This window comes from Mustela erminea, chromosome 3 (assembly GCF_009829155.1).
Source record: "Mustela erminea isolate mMusErm1 chromosome 3, mMusErm1.Pri, whole genome shotgun sequence".
Taxonomy (NCBI): Eukaryota; Metazoa; Chordata; class Mammalia; order Carnivora; family Mustelidae; genus Mustela; species Mustela erminea.
Window position 1 is genome coordinate 71,714,662 of NC_045616.1, and position 23,967 is coordinate 71,738,628.

A 23,967-nucleotide genomic window follows, 5' to 3' on the forward strand; every position below is an offset into this window, starting at 1 on the left:
CAACTTAATACAGACTTAATAAGATATTACATACAAACCTAATGGTAACCATAAAAGAAAAATAGATATGCAAAAAATGAAGAAAAAGAAACCCAGGTACATCACTAAATAAAGCTAGCAGAGAATGAGGGAAAATACATATATATGGAGACAAATAAAATGAAAACACAATGGTCCAAAAAGTCTTTGGATTCAGCAAAAGCTGTCCTAAGAGGGAAGTTTATAGCAATACAGGCCTATCACAAATCAGTACAAAGGTTAAAAACCACATTATCATTTTAAGAGATATTAAAAAGGCATTTGACAAATTAGAACATCCATTCATGATAGAAACCATAACAAAGTGGATTTAGAGGGAACATACGTCAACATAATAAAGACCTTGTATGAAAAACCCAAAGGTAACTTCATACTCAATGGTAAAATACTGAGAGCTTTTCCCCTGTGATCAGCAACAAGACAAGGATTTCCACTCACTTCTATTTAACATAGTACTGGGAATGGGAAAAAGTCTCTTCAACAAATGGTGTTGAGGAAAATGAATAGCTCTATCTAAAAGAACAAAATTGGACCACTATCCTATACCATACACAAAAAATTCAAAATGGATTAAAGACCTAAGATGTGAGATCAGACCATTAAAATGCTAGAAAAGAGCACCGGCAGTAATTTCACATAGGCCATAGCAATGTTTTTCTGGATATGTCTCCTGAGGCAAGGGAAACAAAAGCAAAAGTAAACTACTGGGACTACATTGAAATAAAAAGCTTCTGCACAGCAAAGGAAACTGTTAACTAAAAGATAACCTATTGAATGGGAGAAGCTATTTGCAAATGACTTATCTGATAAAGGGTTAGTATCCAAAATATATCAAGAACTGATAAAACTCAGCACCCTGAAAACAAAAATCCAATTAAAAAGGGGACAGAAAACATCAATAGACATTTCTCCACAGAGGATATACAGATGGCCAACAGACACATGAAAAGATGTTCAACATCATTAGAGAAATGCAAATCAAAACCACAATAAGATATCACCTTACACTGTCAGAATGGCTACAAAAACCAACAAGGAAATACCAACGGTTGGCAAGGATGCACAGAAAAAAGAACCCTTGTGCACTACTGGTGGGAACAGAAATTGGTACAGCTACTGTGGCAAACAATATGGAGGTTCCTCCAAAAACTGTAAGCAGCATTACATTTTGACCCAGAAATTCCACTACCAGGTATTTACCCAAAGGATATGAAAACACTAATTTGAAAAAATATATGGACCCCTGTTTATTGCAGAATTATTTACAATGGCTAAATTATGGAAGCAGCCCAAGTATCCATTGATAGATGCCTGGATAAGAAGATGTGTATGTGTGTGTGTGTAATGGGATATTACTCAGCCATAAAAAGGAATGAAATTTTGACATTTACAACAAAATGGATGGAGCTAGAGAATATAAATCTAAGTGAAATAAGACAGCCAATTGAAGAGAAATACCATATGATTTCACTCATATGTGGAATTTAAAAAACAACAAAAATGAACAAAGGAAAAAGAGACAAACTAAAAAACAGACTTGTTACTATATGGAACAAAGTGACGGTTACCAGAGGGAAGGTGGGAGGGGGTGGATCAAGAGTACATGTGCCCCGGGCACTGAGTGTTATATGGTATTGTACAATTACTGTATTATATACATGAAACAAACACTGTGTTAACTATACAGAAATTAAAATAAAGTTAAAATAAGGGAAATTTCTTAAGGAGAATTCTTACTATATATTTGTTGTAGGCCCCTTTCTATATTATGACTTGATAGTTAAACTCTGTAAGACTGCAGGAAATTCCTTTTTTGGCACCAACTACTTAATCTCTAGTTTTGCCACAGCTCTTAGCAGATGTCTTAGAGGGGAAATTTGCCATGTTTGGATTACTCTTCCAATCTGACATGCCAGTCCATATGGTTATTGAAACCTCTGCTCATTTCTCGTACTCCTAGTAGACTTCTCTCCCTATGGCAAGGACAATCCTGAGATAATTCCCAGCCTTAGAAAATACTCCCAAAGAAGCACATAGCTGGCAATATTAGCTTTCCTTGGGGACTTTCCCCACACTGGAATTTTAATTCAGTTTACATTTTAAAATTTCCATATCTCTTTATTACTATGATTTTTGTAATTTATTATTTCCCCCTAAGACAGGGGCATTGATACTGATTCTTCCCATCATTTATTATATTTTACTATATCTTATATATCCTGGAGGAAGAACTCTCCACTGTTACTCCCAGAAATAGTAGCTTGACATGTACTTATTCCTGCTGTTTTTCAGGGTTCTTTGGCTATTTTCTCATTGTCGTGGTCTGAATCAGGCCCCATGTACCCCTCTAATCTGGTTCCCTCATCCAGCACATCCATCTTTTGTTTTTGGTTTTTGTTTTTTTTTGCTGATGATCAAATGAGATTGCTGAGCCAAGAAAGAACAGCCCTGCATCCTATTTTATCACTGTATCTCAAATATGTAATAAGTCTACAACACAGTGGAGGTTTACTAAAATTGTTCATATTTTCTGATCATTTGGGATAAAAGGTGTAATATAACACAAACAATAGTCTGCAGCCACTGCACAGACCCAGAATCCTCATCAGAGAACCTTTATGTTCCCTGTTTACCTGTCATTACTCACAAGAGTACGCCACACACCTTAATCATAGAATAGGTTAAAATGATTACTAGGTGTCTCAGTGGTGGATTAAGTTTTTCATTTCTTCTCTTAAGGTCCATCTCCTTAATCTTCATTTTTCATTCCAAAACTGACCACAGTTTCCCAGGATGATTCATAATCAATACATGTATTGCTCACTGCCCCAACATAGTGGTCAGACATTAGAACAAATGAACACTGCTGAAATACTTTTTTAAAAAAATTAAATAACACCATTTACTAGACAATGACAGTCCAGTTTGAGTTTGGCTGTGCTGAGTTTCTTCTTCTTTTTTTTTAATATATATTTTATAATTTTTTATTTTTTATAAACATACATTTTTATCCCCAGGGGTACAGGTCTGTGAATTGCCAGGTTTACACACTTCACAGCACTCACCATAGCACATTACCCTCCCCAATGTCCACAATCCCACCACCCTCTCCCTAGTCCCTCCCCCCAGCAACCCTCAGTTTGTTTTGTGAGATTAAGAGTCACTTATGGTTTGTCTCCCTCCCAATCCTGTGCTGAGTTTCTTTATTCTTTCAAAATATTCAGTGTCCATCCAGTACCAGAGTCATCTTACTATTTTTCAGCAAGTTTAACTTTGTGTCATCCATTGTACAGAGTAGTTAGGGAATGTACCGGTATTAGGGAAAGCAATTAAAATCATCAGCTCAGGGCCAATGTCAGATGCAGCCACTCTCTCTCACCCTAAGAATTTGTCTCCAGTGCTAATTTCAGATGCCAGTGGTCAGTGGGTGGGTTTTAAATTTATGTGCATATGTATACATTTATGTTATATATCCAAGTGTCTGGAAATGTATTTTCAGCCAACATCCAACTTCATATGGAATTAATAAAGCAAGTTCTATATATGCAAAATAATAAAGGGGATGAGTTTGTGTGTGTGAGTCTATAAGTATGTATGTGAGAGACAGAGTGGGAGAGAATGAAAGTGCTGGTAGTTTTTAAGAGCTTTGGAATGGTGATGTTTGCAAAAATGTACAATTTGTATTAGAATTCATCTGGATCATAAACTTAAGAAAAGGCATTCTAATTTTGAGTCCAGTGCCTAATGGAACTATTCTGCCTTAGATAGAGACCATGGATTCAATGACCCAACACCAGATTAACACTGGGTCACATGAATGGGATGGACATACTCTAAATTAATGTGAGCTAGCACTTTTAAACCTCTTGTCAGGTACTAGTTGCAGCTATGACTCTGTCAATCTTAGTTCTTTTCCCTTAAGTAACTGCTATTTCTAGACATTTCATCCTCAATTTATTAGTGTCCAATTTCCAATTGACATGGTTCCCAGCCCTGTTACTATCTCTGAAACAGGATCTAGAAACCAGATTCCATAAGGAACAGTTGAAGGAATGTGAATATTTCATGTATGGAATTAAGACTTGCAAAGAACATCAAATGTGTCTTTGTATATTCTAAGAAAAATCTCTGTATAATCTAGGAAGATAAAGGCATACCAATAAAAGAAAACTGTGAGAAGGCAGATTTTATTCAACAGAGATTTGTCTGATAGAATTGTTAAAATGTACAAACTTCCTTTTTTAGGTAGTGAACTCCCTAACACTGCATGTGATAAGCAGAGTATAGAAGTCCTTCTCTGAGTGGGATCATTGAGGCTGTTTGTGTACTTGTTGGAGCAGTTACATTGCGTATCCTCTGTAGCTCCTTATAATCTATACTCTATATTTTAGTGGGAACGCATCTAACTACTTGTTTTTAATGTAGTTTATGATACTGTCAGGCTTTGATACGTGGTTGGCTTCTGAAAAAAAAATTTAAACTCCTAAGTAAATCCTACAGCAAAAATAAAGTCTGATTCTGTCACTGGAAAATAAATAGAAAGGAAAAGGTACTATGGAATTTGTAAGCCCTTTCAAAAAATTATCCTGTGAATAAAATTGCTCCAGTTTCAGAGGAAATGTAAAGGTTAACGCACTCTCCTCTAAGAGGCACCATGAAGTCTGTAGCATATTTGAAAATTTCTGACTTATCTCCAGCTCTGTGAGAAGGCAAATTTCTGGTTTATATTCAGACTCCTGCTGTTTGAGCATGTATTGTTTTGTTTTCTATTAGAGATAAGCATTCTTTTCCATGTGGATATTCCTTCATTTATATTGAGCATGTATAAACTTGCAGAATTATTCTAACACCTTCAGATAATATTATGTCCAAATAAAACAATTCCCCAGGCTTTCACAAGAAATGAATGAATTTGTCATAAATAGATCTCAGATGCCTGAAAATCAGCTCCATGCTTTTTATTACTGTCAGGAAAATTAAGACATGGAGTTTTAAATCATGACCTTTTTTTTTTTTTTTTAATTTCCTTGACTTGAGAGTATAGTCAGAAAAAAATTCAACATGGAACTTTTTTCTTTTTTTTTTGCTGCAAAAGATCTTGGTAAAACTTCTTAGCTAGTTAGCTTCATATGCATAATTATGTAAAAGTGTTTGCTTCGAGAACCAACCAACATGACATGAGTGGAAATCATGTCAACTGGATACTGATAAACTGAGGATACAATGCCTGGAAATGGTGGACACTTCAGGTAAGAGAACAAAGACTGACAAGAGTCATCAGTGAAAATAGTACCTGATAACAAATAGAAAGTGTTAGCTCATGTTTATCTAGAATATTTCCATCCCTTTCCACATCACCCATTTTATGTATAAAATATGAATTTATAAGAAGAAAAACATTTAAAACATGTCAGCTTTGATCTGTCCACAGAAGCTTGGCAGGCCAGAAGAGAGTGGAATGATACATTCAATGTGTTGAATGGTAAAAATATGCAGTCAAGAATACTTTATCCAGCAAGGCTGTTATTCAGAAAAGGAGAGAAAAAGAGTTTCCCAGACAAACAGAAACTCAAGAAATTCATGACCACTAAACCACCCCTGCAAGATATAATGAAGGGGACTCTTTGGGGGAAAATAAGACCAAAAGCAACCAAGACTAGAAGAAGGAGCATCACAAGAACACCAACTTTGCAGGGAACACAATAGTACTAAATTCGTATCTATCAATCACTCTGAATGTAAGTGGACTAATTGCTCCAATCAAAAGACAAAGGTTATCAGAACTGATTAAAAAAAAAAAATAGACCCTACAAGAGACTCATTTTAGAACTAAAGACACCTGCAGATTGAAAGTGAGGGGGTGGAGAACCTGTCATTCTAATGGATGTCAAAAGACAACCAGATAGCCATACTCATATCAGACAAGCTAGATTTCAGACCACATACTATGATGAGATGAAGAAGGGCATTACAGTATGATTAAGGGGTCCATCTATCAAGAAGATCTAACAATTAATACTATGCTCCCAACTTGGGAGCACCCAAAAGATAAATCAATTAATAACACACTAAAGGAGGGGCACCTGGGTGGCTCCGTGGGTTAAACCTCTGCCTTCGGCTCAGATCATGACCTCAGGGTCCTGGGATCAAGCCCCCCTTACCCCCCCCCCCCCGCCCCATCGCCCCTCATTGGGCTCTCTGCTCAGCAGGGAACCTGCTTCTCTGCCTACTTGTGATCTCTCTCTCCCTGTCAAATAAATAAATAATTTAAAAAAAATAACACACTAAAGGAACACAGTGATGATAATACAATAATAGTAGGGAACTTTAACACCCTATTTACATCAATGGAGAGATCATCAAAGCAGAAAATAAACAAGGAAATAATGCTTTGAATGACACACTGGACCAGATGGATTTAACAGGTATACTAAGAACATTTCATCCTAAAGTAGAAGAATATACCTTCTTCTCAAGTGCTTATGGAACATTCTCCAGAAAAGATCACTTGTGGGTCAAAAATCAGCCCTCAACAAGTACTAAAAGACAAGTCATACCATACATATTTCAGACCTTGATACTATGAAACTTGAGGTCAACCACAAGAAAAAAATTGGGATGACCACAGATATACAGAGGTTAAAGAATGAATGGGTTAACCAAGAAATTAAATAAGAAATAAAAAAATACATAGAATCAAATGCAAATGAAAATAAGACAGTCCAAAACCTTTGGAATGCAGCAAAGGAAGTCCTAAAAGGGACATAAATTGCAATATAGGTCTACCTCAAAGAAGCAAGAAAAGCCTCAAATACACCTAAAAGAGCTAGAAAAAGAAAGCAAATAAAGCAAATACAGCAAAAGAAGGGAAATAAAGATTAGAGCAGAAAAAAACCAATACAGAAACAGAAAAAAACAAAACAAAACCCAAAACCCAAAACCCAGCAGAACATATCAATGAAACTAAGAGCTGGCTCTTTGAAAGAATTACTAAAATTGATATACCCCTAGCCAGATTAATCAAAAAGAAAAGAGAAAGGACCCAAATAAATAAAATCATGAATGAAAGAGGAGAGATTACAACCAACACCACAGAAATATGAACAATTATAAGAGTATTATGAAAAATTATATGCCAGCAAAAAGTATTTTGGAAGAAATGGACAAATTCTAGAAACATACAAACTACCAAAGCTGAAACAGGAAGAAATAGAAAATTTGAATAGACCCATAACCAGCAAAGAAATTGAATCAGTAATCAAAAATCTCCAACAAACAGAGAAGGCCAGATGGCTTCCCAGGGGAATTCTACCAGACATCTAAATAAGAGTTAATACCTATTCTTCCCAAACTGTTAAAAAAAAAAAGAAGGAAAACTTCTAGACTCATTCTACAAGACCAGTATTACCTTCAATCCAAAACCAGATAAAGACCCCACTAAAAAGGAGAATTCTAGTCCAATATTCCTAATGAACAAGGATGCAGAAATTCTCAAGATACTAGCAAATCAAATTCAATGCTACATTAAAAGAATTATTCACCCCAAACAAGTAGAATCTATTCCTGGGTTGCAAGGCTGGTTCAGTATTTGCAAGTCAACATAATATAACACGTTAATAAAAAAAAGGATAAGAACCATATGATCTTCTTAACATACGCAGAAGAAGCATCTGACAAAATAAAGCCTGCCCTCACCCTAAAACCTCAACAAAGTAGGGATACAGACAACATATCTCAACATCATAAGGCCATATACAAAAGATCCACATCTAATAACCTCCTCAATGGGAAAAAACTGAGAGATTTTCCTCTACGATCGGGGCAAGACAGAGATGTCCACTCTCACCAATGCTATTTAACATAATACTCCAAGTCTTAGCCTCAGCAATCAGTCAACAAAAGGCATCCAAACTGAGAAGGAAGAAGTCACACTTCACCATCTGGAAGAAGATGATACTCTATGTAGAACATCTGAAAGACTCCACAAAAAAATTGCTAGAACTAATACACGAAGTCAGCAAAATCACAGGGTACAAAATCAACATACAGAAATATGTTGCACTTCTATATAGCAATAATGAAGTAGTAGAAAAAGAAACCAAGGAATCAATCCCATTTACAATTACACCAAAAACCTTAAGATACCTAGGAATAAACCTAACCAAAGAGGGAGAAGATCTATACTCTGAAAACTATATAACACTCATGAAATAAATTGAAGAGGACACAATGAAAGGGAAAAACATTCCATGATCAAGAACTCTAAGAACAAACATTGTTAAAATGTCTGTACTACCCAAAGCGAACTATACATTTAATGCAATCCCTGTAAATATGCCACCAGCATTTTTCACAGAGCTAGAACAAATAATCCTAAAATCTGTATGGAACCACAAAGACCCTGAACAGCCAAAGTAATCCTGAAAAAAAGGAAAAGCTATGGACATCATGATTCCAGACTTCAAGCTGTATTACAAAGCTGTGATCATTAAGACAATATGGTACTGGCACAAAACACACATATCAATGAAACAGAATAGAAAACCCAGAAATGGACCCAGAAGTGTATGATCAACTAATCTTCAACAAAGCAGTAAAGAATATCCAATGGAAAAAAAGACAGTTTCTTCAACAAATAGTGCTGGGGAAAACTGGACAGACACAGGCAGAATGAAACTGGACCGCTTTCTTATACCATACACAAAAATAAATGAAAAATGGGTGAGACCTAAATGTGAGACAGGAAACTATCAAAATCCCAGAGAAGAACAGAGGCAGCACCATTTTTTACCTTGGCTGTAGCAACTTCTTCCTAGACACATTGCCAGAGGCAAGGGAAACAAAAGCAAAAATCAACTACTGGGTCTTCACCAAGCTAAAAAGTTTCTGCACAATGAAGGAAGCATCCACAAAACTAAAAGACAGCCTATGGAATGGGAGAAGATATTTGCAAATAACATACCTGATAAAGGGTTAGTACCAGAATCTGTAAAGAACTTATCAAACTCAACACCCCAAAACCAAATAATCCAGTTAAGAAATGGGCAGAAGACATGAATAGACACTTTTCCAAAGAAGACATCCAGACGGAAAACAGAATTATGAAAAGACGCTGAATGTCTCTCATCAACAGGGAAATACAAATCAAAACCCCAATGAGATACCACTTCACACCTGTCAGAATGTCTAAAATTAATAACACAGGAATCCAGAGATGTTGGCAAGGATGACGAGAAAGGGGAACCCTCCTGTACTGTTGTTGGGAATGCAGACTGGTATAGCCACTGGAAAACAGTATGGAGGCTCCTCAAAAAGTTAAAAATAGAACTACCCTCTGACTCAACAATTGCACTACTAGGTATTTATCTGAAGTATATGAAAATATGGATTTGACACGCACCCTGATGCTTATAGCAGCATTGTGAACAGTACCAAAACTATGGAAAGAGCCCAAATGTCCATTGGCTCATGAATGGATAAGGAAGATGTAGTATGTATTTATGTATATTTATATATAAATATATGGATACATATACATGTACATACCCATATTTTTACACAAAGTAAAATATTACTCAGCCATCATAAAGAATGAAATCTTGCCATTTGTAGTGATGTGAATGGAGCTAGAGGGGATTATGCTAAGCAAAGTAAGTTAATCAGAGAAAGACAAATACCATATGATTTCACTCATATGTGGAATTTAAGAAACAAAACAGATGAGCCCATTGGAACACAAGAAGAGGGAGGGAAGCTAATCCTAAAAGACTTAATGACAGAGAACAAACTGAGGGTTAATGGAGGGAAGAGGGAAGGGGAGTGGGCTAAATGGGTGATGAGTATAAAGCAGGGTGCTTGTTAGGATGAACACTGGGTGTTGTATATAAGTAATGAATCACTAAATTCTACTTCTGAAACCAGTATTACACTATATGTTAACTAGAACTTAGTAAGAATTTGAAAAGAAAAAGAGAAAACATGTCTGCTTGACTCTTCAGTATTTCCAAGATACTAATTAATAGGGTAAAAGGAATAGGTCTACTCTAGTGTGAGTGAGCTATATGGCTAAATGAATTCTCTAAGAGTTTATGTGAACTTTATTGATTTGGAAATCTAAAACTAGGTTAAAATGTTTTTTTTTGTTTCTGTAGAACACTAATTTTGTGGATCCAAAGGCAGCTATGGGAATGTCCATTCTGTTTCATACAACATCCCCTTTCTCACCTTACTTCCTTCTACCAACCTCAGAAAACTAGGCTGTAAAGAATATTTTCTTAGGAAAACAATTAACATGGCAAAGGTGGCATGGTATGTTGAGTATGGTAGTAAAACTGTGGGAATCACAGACCCCAATTTTCAAATATGACCTCATTTCCTGCAACTGTATTATCTTTCAGGAAGATAATTCAATCAATATCTTATTAAATGTGGTTTCTTTCTCTCTCTCTCTCTCTCTCTTTTTTTTTTTTTTTAGATTTTATTTATTTATTTGACAGACAGAAATCACGAAGTGGTCAGAGAAGCAGGCAGAGAGAGAGGAGGAAGCAGGCTCCCTGCTGAGCAGAGAGCCCGATGTGGGGCTCGATCCCAGGATCCTGGGATCATGACCTGAGCCGAAGGCAGAGGCGTTAATCCACTGAGCCACCCAGGTGCCCCCCCCCTTTTTTGTCTTTTTAAGATTTTATTTATTTATTTGACAGAGAGGGATCACAAGTAGGCAGAGAGGCAGGCAGAGAGAGAGGAGGGGAAACAGGCTCCCCGCTGAGCAGAGAGCTCGATGCGGGGCTTGATCTCAGGACCCTGGGATCATGACCTGAGCCGAAGGTAGAGCTGAGCCACCCAGGTGCCCTAAATGTAGTTTATTTCTTATAAAAATATTAAGAAATGAAGAAAAATACTACATGTAACGTATATGATTGCCAAGAAGGAAATTTATGACCTTAACTATTAATTTTTAATAAGTAAAAAGGATAAAAATTAATGACCTAAAAAGCCATGTTAATATGGCATAAAAAGGACAGAATAAACCCAAGGAGTGTAGCAATAAGGATTTAATAAAGTACAGAAATTAATGAAGTGGAAAGTAAAGATATAATAGAGTCAATTTCAAAAATTTTTAAATGTTTTTTGTTTAAAAATTTTGTTTTTATTTTTTGATTAAAAAGAATAAAATTGAGAAGTATCTAGCAAGATCAGAAAAAAAAAGAAAAAGAAAAAACCACCCAGGGTATGAGTAAATAATAAGAATACAAAGAAAACATAACTTTAGATATGGGATAGATTAAAAGATATAAACAACTTTTTGTTAACAAATTTTAAAACAAAAAAATGGACAAATTTCTAGCAAAATGGTATATAAACCAACTCAAGAAGAAATTGATAAAACAAATATATTCTAAAAAAGGAAATGGAGGCAATTTTACTCATATATACATATATTTTGAGACACATATATATGTCTCAAAATATTAGCAAACCAAATCTAGCAGGGCACAAAAATGATCAAATTGAGTTTATCTCAGGAATATAACAGTAGTTTCACATGAGAAAATCTATTACAACCTATTAATGCAATTCAGTACATTAACAGATTCATGAAGTAGAACTATTAAGATCATCTCAAGAAATGCTGAAAAAAAATCACAAAATTAAAAATCTATTCAAGAAAAAATTATTAGCAAATTGGGAACAGATGGTGACTTTCTTAAAACCTGATATAGAGTATCCACTGAAAACACAGAGCAACAGTCTACTCAATGGTAAATATTAAGTATATATTTTAATATCAGATATGCTATCACTTTTCCAATTCAAAATCAAATAGAAGCCCTAGCTCAGAAAGTATGGTAAGATAAAACAGAAAAAAGTATATTACACTGAAAGATATAAAACTGTCTTAATTTCAGATAAGACAGATATGATGGTCTTCACTGAAAGCTCTCCAAACTCAATAATTAGAGTGAATATAATTTATTAAACTTGCTAAATATAGACCACTATGCCACACAATTACATGTATATACAACAATAATTATGGAATAATTTTTAAAACCTAGCATCACTGCATAATAAATATTCAGAAGAGTAGGCTATTATTTAAAGAAAGAACTTCTGTAACTTAAGAGATAGATTCTAGATAAAGACCTAAATGAGAAGGTAAAACTATAAAGTTAATATAAAAAAAATCTAAGAGGAAATTTTTGGATTTGAGAATTTCTCAAAACTTCAAAACACAGTAAGGCAAAAGTAAGGTGGATTTAATTATATCAAAGTTAAGGATTTCTTTCAGTGAAGGACAACATAAACAATATACAGATGATAGTGTGGGATAAGAAATCTGTAATGTCTAAAGTTGGTCAGGGATTAATACAGAGACTATATAAGAAATGTGGGAAGAATGATAAAGGCAAAAACCCTTTTAGAAAAATGAGTAAAGGATTAAAAAAATAAGAATCCAAAAGACTAATAAGTATTTGAAAGAATCTCAACCCATTAAAGATCAGATATATGCAAATTAAAATAATGGAGGTTCCTAAGTCTTATTCTCTAACACGTGTCAATTTCCAAAATTCTAATTCTTCCCACCCTTCAAGCACTGTTAATAGGTACCTACATCAGTCTTTTGGGAGAACTGCCGGCACTAATTTAGTCAAGTTAGGTGTATGCATATTCTATGATGTAGACATTAGCTCCTAAGTCTACACACTACATAAATATTCACTTGGTTCACATTAAGATATTCATTAGTGTTATGTATGGTGTCAGGGACTGGAAGGCATCCTGCATTCCAGTCAGGGAATAGATAGATAAAATGTGGTAGATGCTTATCGAAGTAGAGCATTAATTAGAACCCACAGATTAGAGGTACACATAGCAGCCTGGATGGATCTAAAAGTTTGGTGCTAGGTAAAAAAGTAAGAAACGGGGGTGACTGGGTGGCTCAGTTGGTTAAGCCTCTGCCTTCAGCTCAGGTCATGATCCTAGGGTCCTAGGATGAAACCTTGCATTAGGCTTCCTGTTTAGCAGGGAACCTCCTACTCCCTTCTCCTGCTCTCCCTGCTTGTACACTCTTTCTCTCTGTCAAATAATTAAATAAATAAAAATTTTTTAAAAAGAGAGTGCAATATATATTTCTGTAAATTAAAATATATGCACAGAAAATAACAAATACTATATAAGAATACTAACAAAAAGATACACATTAAATAAACCAAACATAATGGAGAGTAGAGTATGGGGATAAAAGGAAACCAGTGAGTGTGGACTAGTGATGATGGTATGCCATAAATTAAGAAACAGGACTCGTCCAACTCTGCACTCAAGGTTTAGAAATGGAGAAAAGAGGACAACAACATAGCAAGTATATAGAAATAAATCTATACAAAAGATGTCTAAGGCAATTTGTAAAGAAAATTATAAAGTTTTATTAGAAGGCATTAAAGATTTAGAAGATCTAAATAAAAGAAGATTAAAAACTAGTTAGTAGACAGGAAGAATTGTTGCTGTAAGATGTCGGTTCTCTCCAAATTGACTCATACATTGAATAAGACCTCTTTATTTCAATACAGTGTAATTTTACATAGAACTTGACAAGATGATTCTAAAATTCAAAGAGCCAGGATAAAAACACACAAAACCCCAAAACCAAGGCTCTCTTACGGCACAATTAGTTTGAAAGGGGACATCAAGACTTATTATAAAGCTTTACTAATTAACACAATATGGTACTGAGGTTTTGGAAAGATGATGGAGTAAGAGAATCCTGAGTTCTTGTTCCGTGGACAGGAAGAGATAACAACTGCATCAATGCAACTGTCCTTGAAACCAACCTGAGGACTACCAGACCTTCTGCAGCTAATCCTAGAAAGAAAGTCACATAGAGAAAGGTAGGAGGAGTGGACACTGTTGGGACCAAAGTTCCTGCATGACTAACCACAAATGGGAGAAACAAGAGGATCAGGTTACATGCCAGTCACCCTAGGCGCTGGGGACCTGCACCGAGAAGATGAGTCCCATAGTATTTGGTTTCAAAAGCGAGCAGGGCCTAACTCTGGGAACTTTAAAAATCAGCGGGCCTAATTCCCAGAGAGCCATGGGGTGATAAGAAACTGAGTCCCCAAACATAAAGGGCCAGCATACTAAGTAACTTATCTTGAGACACAAGCACAGAAGCAGCACTTTGAAAAGTGCCTAGGATATACATGAAGAAGCTTTATTGACTATTCTAAGAATGTGTTTCCGAGGGGCAGGGATCTGTGGATTTTTCCACCAAAAGTACTGGTGAGTACCATTTCTCTTCCTCTTCCCTGGCCTAGACAGCCAGAGTCAGTGGTAACACTATTGACCTTGCTGGTACTGTGTGTCCTGCCCTAGCATTTCCCTGCCAACCTGTCCCTTCTGACCCACCTGCCTTAGCAGGCATTCCTCTAAAGTGGCTCCAGTCCTAACAATTCCTATAGGTGGCCCTTGCTGGAATGGCACCACTCCAAAATGAATCCTGTCCCGGGAAAAGGGAGATAATCCCAGACACCAGTATGCCTGTAGTTCCTGCAGTTGGGCCTCTTAGCAAGCTGCATAGGGAACAGCCCTGCCCTTCAGTATGCTTGCAACTATGGTAGAAAAGTTAACTCTAGACAAGTAGGCTGAGTGCTGTCCCACCCACCAATAAGCTCCAATATAGCAGAAGGGCCTTTCAAAGACTGAGGGAGCAAACCCTGCCCAGTGTGCTGACAGCAAGTAAAGCTGGTCATTGCAGCTGGCTGGGCTTAAGACAATCATGGCTCAGACACAACAGGAGGGCACATGCAGCCCACACAAGAGATACCCCTGGAGCAGCTGGCTCTGGTGACCACGGGTAATTGAGCTATAGGGCATCACAGGACCTCTTCTAAACTAGGCCACTACTTTCAATATCATGAGTTGTAGCTGAACTACCTAATATACAGAAATAAACACAGAGAGTTAGAAAAAAGGAGGCAAAGGAATAAGTCCCAAATGAAAGAACAAGACAAAATCATAGTAAAAGAGCTAAATGAAACAGAGATAAGCAGCATTTCTGATAAAGAATTAATAATAATAGTCATACATTAACAGATATTTCTCCAAAGACATACAGGTGGCCAGAAGACACAAGAAAAGATGCTCAACATCACTCATCATCAGGGAAATGCAAATCAAAACTACAATGAATTATCACTTCATACCTGTCAGAATGGCTAAAATCAACATAAGAAAAAAATACTGGCAAGCATGGGCTGAAAAAGGAACCCTCTTGCACTGTTGGTGGGAATGCAAACTGGCAGCCATTGTGGAAAACAGTATGGTGTTTCTTTCAAAAGTTAAAAATCGGACTCCCCTACAACCCAGTAATTGTACTACTGGGTATTTATACCCAAAATAGAAAAACACTAATTCAAAGGGATATATGCACCTTGATGTTTATAGCAGCATTATTTACAACAGCCCAGATATGGAAGCAGCGTAAGTGTCCCTTGATAGATGAATGGATAAAGAAGATGTGAGAGAGAGATATATATCATATATACATGATCTATGTATATATATGTGATATATATACACACATGTACGTATATACATACATGTATATATCATGGAATATTATTCAGCCATTAAAAGAATAAAATCTTGCCATTTCTAAGAACATGGATGGAGCTAGAGAGCTACAGAGTATAATGCTAAGTTAGAGAAAGGCAAGTACCATATAATTTCACTCATATGTGGAATTTAGAAAACAAATCAGCAAAGGAAAAGAAAAAGAAACCAAGATACACACTCTTAACTATAGAGAACAAACTGATGGTTACTAGAGAGGGCTAGGTGGGGGATGCATGAAAGAGATGATGGGGATTAAGGAGGGCACTTGTTGAGATGAGCACTGGGTGACCACAGAATTGTTGAATCACTATATTGTGTACCTGAAACTAATAAGACACTATGTTAACTACAATGGAGTTATAATAAAACAATAAAAAATGGTCATAAAGATACTAATTGGAAACTGAGAAACAAGTGGATGGAATCAGGGAGAAGATGTTGGAACTAGAGTTCAGAATAACGATTATAAAGATATTAGAGAATCCCTTTCTGGAGAAATAAAAGAACTAAAATCTAACCAAGTCAAAATCAGAAAGGCTATTAATGAGGTGCAATAAAAAATGGAGGTTCTTAACTGCTACAGTAAATGAGGGTGAAGAGAGAATTAGTGATACAGAAGACTAAGTGATGGAGAACAAAGAAGCTGAGAAAGAGAGAGATAAACAACTACGGGTTCACAAGGGTAGAATTCAAGAGATAAGATGTTTCATCACAAGATGAAACAATATTAAAAAACTGGGGTCCCAGAAGAAGAAAAAGAGAGAGAGAAAGAAGGTATACCGCAGCAAATTATAGTGGAGGACTTCCCCAATTTGAGGAAGGAAATAGGCATTAAAATCCAGGAAGCACATAGAATCCCCTCAGAATCAATAAAAATAGGTCAACACCCTGTCATCTAATAGTAAAACTTACAAGTCTCCAGAACAAAGAGTAAATCCTGAAAGCAGCTCAGGACAAGAAGTCTGTAAGCTACAAAGGTAGACTGGCAGCAGACCTATCCACAGAGACCTGGCAGGCCAGAAAGGACTGGTATGATATATTCAGAGCACTAAAAGAGAAAAATATGCAGCCAAGAATACTCTACCCAGCTAGGCTGTCATTGAAAATAGAAGGAGAGATAAAAAGCTTCCAGGACAAACAAAAATTAAAAGAATTTGCAAACACCAAACCAGCCCTATAGGAAATATTGAAAGGGGTCCTCTAAGCAGAGAGAGAGCCTAAAAGTAATGACCAGAGAGGAAAAGAGACATATACAGTAACGGTCACCTTACAGGCAATATAGTGGCACTAAATTCATACCTTTCAATAGTTACCCTGAATGTAAGTGGGCTAAATGCCCTAATCAAAAGACACAGGGTATCAAAATGGATAAAAAAACAAAACCCATCAATATACTGTCTACAAGGAACTCATTTTAGATCCAAAGACACCTCCAGATTTAAAGTGAAGAGGTGGAAAACAGTTTACTATGCTAATGGACATCAAAAGAAAGCTGGGCTGGCAATCCTTATATCAGATAAATTAGACTTTAAGGCAAAGACTATAACAAGAGATGAGAAAGGACAGCATATCATACTTAAAGGGTCTGTCCAACACGAGCCAACAATTTTAAATATGCCCCTAACATGGGAGCAGCCAATTATATAAACCAATTATTAACAAAATCAAAGAAACACATCGACAATAATACAGTAATAGTAGGGGACTTTAACACCCCCCTCACTGAAATGGACAGATCATCTAAGCAAAATATCAATGAGGAAACAGACTTTAAATGACACACTGGACCAGATCGGCATCATAGATATATTTGAACATTCCACTCCAAAGCAATAAAATAACATTCTTCTCCAGTGCACATGGAACATTCTCCAGAATAGATCACATCCTGGGTCACAAATTGGGTCTCAACTAGTACCAAAATATTGGGATCATTCTCTGCATATTTTTTGGATCACAATGCTTTGAAACTAGAACTCAATAACAAGAGGAAAGTTGGAAAGAACTGAAATACATGGATGCTAAAGAGCATCCTACTAAAGAATGAATGGGTCAACCAGGAAATTAAAGAAGAATTTTTTAAAAATTCATGGAAACAAATGAATATGAAAAAAACAACAGTTCAAAATCTTTGGGACACAGCAAAGGCGGTCCTAAAAGGAAAGTATATAGCAACACAAACCTTTCTTAAGAAACAAGAAAGGTCTTAAAATACACAACCTAACTCTACACCTAAGGGAGTGGGAGACAGAAGAGCAAATGAAGCCTAAAGCCAGCAGGAGAAGAGAAATAATAAACATCAGAGCAAAAATCAATGAAATAGAAACCAAAAGAACAGTAGAATACATCAACAAAACTAGGAGCTGGTTCTTTGAAAGAATTAAAAGATTGATAAACCCTGGCCAGACTTATCAAAAAGAAAAGAGAAAGGACCCAAATCAATAAAATCATGAATGAAACAGGAGAGATCACAACAAACACTAAAGGAATACAAACAATTAGAAGAACATGTTATGAGCAACTCTATGCCAGCAAATTTGACAATCTGGAAGAAATGGATGTATTCCTAGAGTTGTATAAACCACCAAAACTGAACCAGAAAGAAACAGAAAACCTGAACAGACCCCAAACCAGTAAGGAAACTGAAGCAGTCATCAAAAATCTCCCAACAAACAAGAGCCCAAGGCCAGATGGCTTCCCAAGGGAATTTAAAAAAGAATTAATACCTATTCTCCTGAAACTGTTCCAAAAGACAGAAATAGAAGAAAAACATCCAAACTCATTTTATGAGGCCAGCATTACCTTGATCCCAAAATCAGAGAAAGAGCCCATCAGAAAGGAGAATTATAGACCAATATCCCTGATGACATAGATGCAAAATTTCTCACCAAAATACTAGCCAATAGGATCCAACAGTGCATTAAAAGAATTATTCACCACGACCAAGTGGGATTTATCCCTGGGCTGCAAGGTTGGTTCAACATCTGCAAATCAATCAATGTGATACATATTAGTAAATGAAAGAACAATAACCATACGACACCTCAATAGATGCTGAAAAAGCTTTTGATAATGTACAGCATCTTTCTTGATCAAAACTCTACACAGTGTAGGCATAGAGAGTACATACCTCAATATCATAAAAGCCATCTATGAAAAGCCCACAGCAAGTATCATTCTCAATGGGAAAAACTGAGAGCTTTCCCCCTAAGTCAGGAACATGGCAGGGATGTCCGCTATCACCACTGCTATTCAACATAGTACTTCAAGTCCTCGCCTTAGCAATCAGACAACAAAAAGAAATAGAAGGCATCCAAATTGGCAAAGAAGAAGTCAAACTCTCAGTCTGCAGATGATATGATACTTTATGTGGAAAACCCAAAAGACTCTACTCCAAAACTGCTTGAACTCAAACAGGAATTCAGTAAAGTGTCAGGATATAAAGTCAATGCACAGAAATCAGTTGCATTTCTATACACCAGCAACAAGACAGAAGAAAGAGAAATTAAGGAGTCAATCCCATTTACAATTGCACCCCAAACCGTTAGAGACCTAGAAATAAATCTAACCAAAGAGCCAAAGAATCTGTACTCAGAAAACTATAGAATACTCATGAAAGAAATTGAGGAAGACACAGAGAAATGGAAAAACGTTCCATGCTCATGGATTGGAATAACAAATATGAAAATGTCTATGCTGGGACGCCTGGGTGGTTCAGTTGGTTAAGCAGCTGCCTTCGGCTCAGGTAATGATCCCAGCGTCCTGGGATCGAGTCCCACATCGGGCTCCTTGCTCAGCGGGGAGCCTGCTTCTCCCTCTGCCTCTGCCTGCCATTCTGTCTGCCTGTGCTCACTCTCTCCCTCTCTCTCTCTGATAAATAAATAAAATCTTTAAAAAAAAAAAAAGAAAATGTCTATGCTACTTAGAGCAATCTACACATTTAAAGAAATCCCTCAACTTTTTCCAAAGAAATGGAATAAATAATTCTAAAATTTGTATGGAACTAGAAAAGATCCTAAATTGCCAGAGGAATGTTGAAAAAGATAACCAAAGCTGGTGGCATCACAATTCCAGACTTTAAGTTCTTACATATTAGGTAAAGGGCTAGTATTCAAAATCTATAAAGATCTTATCAAACTCAACACCCAAAGCTGTACTCATCAAGACAGTATGGTAGTGGCACAAAAACAGACACATAGATCAATGGGAAAGAATAGAAATCCCAGAAATGGATCTTCAAGTATGGTCAACTCATCTTTGACAAAGCAGGAAAGCATGTCCAATGGAGAAAAGACAGTCTCTCCAACAAATGGTGTGGGGAAAGTTGAACAGCTATGCAGAAAAATGAAATTGGGCCATTTCCTTACACCATACACAAAAATAGTCTCAAAATGGATCAAAGACCTCAGTGTGAGACAGGAATCCATCCAAATCCTCAAGGAGAACACAGGCAACAAGCTCTGTGACCTCACCTACAGCAACTTCTTCCTAGATACATCACTAAAGGCAAGGGAAGCAAGGACAAAAATGAACTATTGGGACTTCATCAAGATAAATAGCTTCTGCACAGCAAAGGAAACAGTCAACAAAACCAAAAGACAACTGACAGAATGGGAGAAAATATTTGCAAATGAAATATTAGGTAAAGGGCCAGTATCCAAAATCTATAAAGAACTTATCAAACTCAAACCCAAAGAACAAATAATCCAGTCATGAAATGGGCAGAAGACATGAACAGACATTTCTGCAAAGAAGACATCCAAATGGCCAAAAGACACATGAAAAAGTGCTCAACATCACTCGGCATCAGGGAAATACAAATCAAAACCTCACTGAGACACCACCTCACACCAGTCAGAATGGCTAAAATTAACCAGTCAGGAAATGACAGGTGTTAGCAAGGATGCAGAGAAAGGGGACCCTCCTACACTGTTGGTGGGAATGCAAGCTGGTACAGCCACTCTGGAAAACGGTATTGAAGTTCCTCAAGAAGGTGATAATAGAGCTACCTTATGACCCAGCAACTGCACTACTGTGTCTTTACCCCAAAGATACAAATATACAAATGTAGTGATTCGAAGGAGCATGTGCACCTGAACGTCCATATCAATGTCCACAATAGCCAAACTATGGAAAGAGCCTAAATGTCCACCAGCAGAGGAATGGTTGAAGAAGACATGTGATACGCACACACACACACACACACACACGTATGTGTATGTGTATATATGTATATATACATACATGTACACACACACATACATGAATATTATGCAGCCATCAAAAAGCCTCCAAATATATATTATGCAGCTATCAAAAGCCCATGAAATCTTGCCATTTGCAATGACATGGATGGAACTAGAGGGTATTAAGCTAAGTGAAATAAGTCAGAGAAAGACAATTATCATATGACTTCACTGATATGAGGAATTTGAGAAACAAGACAGAGGATCATGGGGGAAGTGAGGGAAAAATGTAACAAGATGAAGCCAGACAGGGAGACAAACCATAAGAGACTCTTCATATGAGGAAACAAATTGAGGGTTGTTGGAGCGGAGAGGGGTGGGAAGGATGGGGTTGTTGGGTGCTAGACATTGATGTGCTAAGGTGAGTGCTGTGAATAGTGTAAGACTGATGTATCACAGACCTGTATCCCTGAAACAAATAATATATTCTATGTTAATAAAAAAAACGAAAATGGGGTGCCTGGGTGGCTCAGTGGGTTGAGCCTCTGCCTTCGGCTCAGGTCGTGATTTCAGGGTCCTGGGATCGAGCCCCACATTGGGCTCTCTGCTCAGTTGGGAGCCTGCTTCCTCCTCTCTCTCTGCCTACTTGTGATCTCTCTCTCTGTCAAATAAATAAATAAAATCTTAAAAAAAAAAAAGAAAACATATAAGCAGTAAGAGAAAACAGTTACATACGAGGTAACCCCCATAAGGCTAACATCTGATTTTTTAGCAGAAACTGTTCAAGCCAGAGGAAAATGGCATGATATATTTAAAGTGCTGAAGGAAAAAAATCCTACAATGAAAATACTCTGTTAGAGCAAAATTGTCAAATCAATATGTTGTACACCTGCAACTAATATAACACTGTATTTCACTTAAAAATATTTTTAATTTTTAAAATTATTTTAAATATTTAATTAAAAACTTAATTAAAAATTATGGTTTGGGAAAAGAATTAGACAAACAGATGAAAGGAACCCAATAAAGACCTCAGAAATAGGCCCACATACATTGGAATATAAAATATGACAGACTAGTATGCATCAGTGGAGAAATGATGAATTATTTTCAATAAATGATAACTGAAAAAAGCTAAATAGGAAGAAAGCCCAAATTAATTGTATCCCTACCTACAATATAGCAAAATAAACAACCCTCACAAAACTCAGGAAACAACAACACAATCAATTCCAAATAACTTTAGACTATTTGAAAAAGACACAGGAAGATATCTTAATGACACTGGGGATAGAGAAGAATTTCACGAGGCAGATAATACAGACCAGAAAGATGGTGAAACAAATGCAAAACCACAATTAATCAGAAGATTCCAGAAAGACAACAAACAAACCACAACTGGGAGATGGTAGTGGCTATTCATTCATACAATTAAGAGAAAAAGGAGTCACCTGGAAATATTTTAAAACTCTCAAACATCAGTAAGAAAAATGCAACCAATAAGAAAATGGACAAAATTTATATAGGGATTTCACAGATGAAAAAAATGCAATAGTCAATATTCATATAAAGCTACGATTATTCCCCATTAGTTATTAGGGAATTGAAATTAAAAACCCAATGAGATACCACTTTTATACCTATCAGACTGGAAAATCTAAAGGACTGAAAATACCAAATGTGATAGACAAAGGTGATGATAAATCAGTACATTTAGGAAAAGCTTGTAACAAGTTCTGTGAAATCATATGGATAAGACAAATACAAAATCACAAAGAACCAAGTATTTAAATGATAGTTTCAGTATCTTGGGATACAAAAAGGTGAAGGAAATTGTTTGGTTATCTGAAAGGTGCACCATTCTTTTTTAAAATTTGGGTGTACAGTAGACGATAGGATACAAATGAATCTTTTAAAGTATCTAATTCATATTTTAAGTTTTCTTTGGTACAAAATCTTTCAAATAAGACTGATTTTCTTACACTTGCTTTCATATATGCTTAAGTGTATCTATACCAAATCTGGGGATGAGTCTCTACAGCTAGTTATTACTTTATAAAATAGTACATGTTTATAAAATGTCTTTAAACTATTTTCTTGGTTCAAACCACTGTATAAAGTTATATCTGTCCTTAAACTACTTTCTTCATGCCTCAGGGATTTCATAAATCAATTTATTTTTTGCCTCAACCATAGAGGCCCCATTTCTATCTCCTTTTGGTTTCATGTCATCGTGGTACTGATTTTTTAGGTCTTCTGTAGAAGCTCCCCTACAGCCTGGCTCCTTGAAGATCAGAGTTCTCCATACCTGCAGCTTTCTAGTTGTAAATATCATAATATCACAAGTTGTAAATGCTAAAACTGCACAGTAGTTCATGCACTGACCATGGTTTTATAAAAGGAGAAATTACATATTATGTCCATATTGTATGATTATCATTCTACAGAAAGAAATTCTCAAAGGTCAAAAAGGTATTAGAGATTGCCTCGACCTTATTTTGTTAATTTAGGATGTGATTGCACATTAGCTCATTTGATACTTACAACTAAATTAATTAGATTGCATATATATACATGCTCCCATTTTACATATGGGAAAACAGAAGAATGGGTTCCTATGACACCTCTGAAGTCATTCCACTAGTCAGACCTGAACCCAGAAACTGGTATTCCTATCCCACTATAATATCTCTGCTACACTCAGTACACCAAGACACTGCTATTTTCTATTTGTTTTAAATTTGTGAGGCAATTGTAAAATATAAAATTAAATAAACTTACCTATGATAATGAATTATTCAGGATCCTTATAAGGAACACTAGTGCTTTGGTCAAATACAACTTTTGTCAAATCTGATACTTTTGCAATGAATTCATTATCTACATATTAAACATTATTGACAGCAAGGCAAAGTAAATTTAATCACTTGTTTTTCTCAAGTTTTGCTCTTAATATATAGTTTCTATTTTCTTCATATATATATTGAAGATTTACCCAGAAGATACTTAGCAAAATTCTTCCTTAAAACTGATCAATGCAGAAACACGTTTCCACTAACATTTTAATTAGTAAAAAATGGCTTCAAAGAGAGACCTTGGACAAAGTTACCAAACTTTTTTTGCATTA

At 36.1% G+C, this 23,967-nt stretch overlaps 1 protein-coding gene across 1 annotated transcript in view; it reads right to left on the minus strand.

The window, feature by feature from the left end:
• RNF180 (ring finger protein 180) overlaps window positions 1-23,967 on the minus strand; it is a 189,835-nt gene that overhangs the window by 19,710 nt on the left and 146,158 nt on the right. The gene's annotated exons all lie outside the window — the stretch shown is intronic.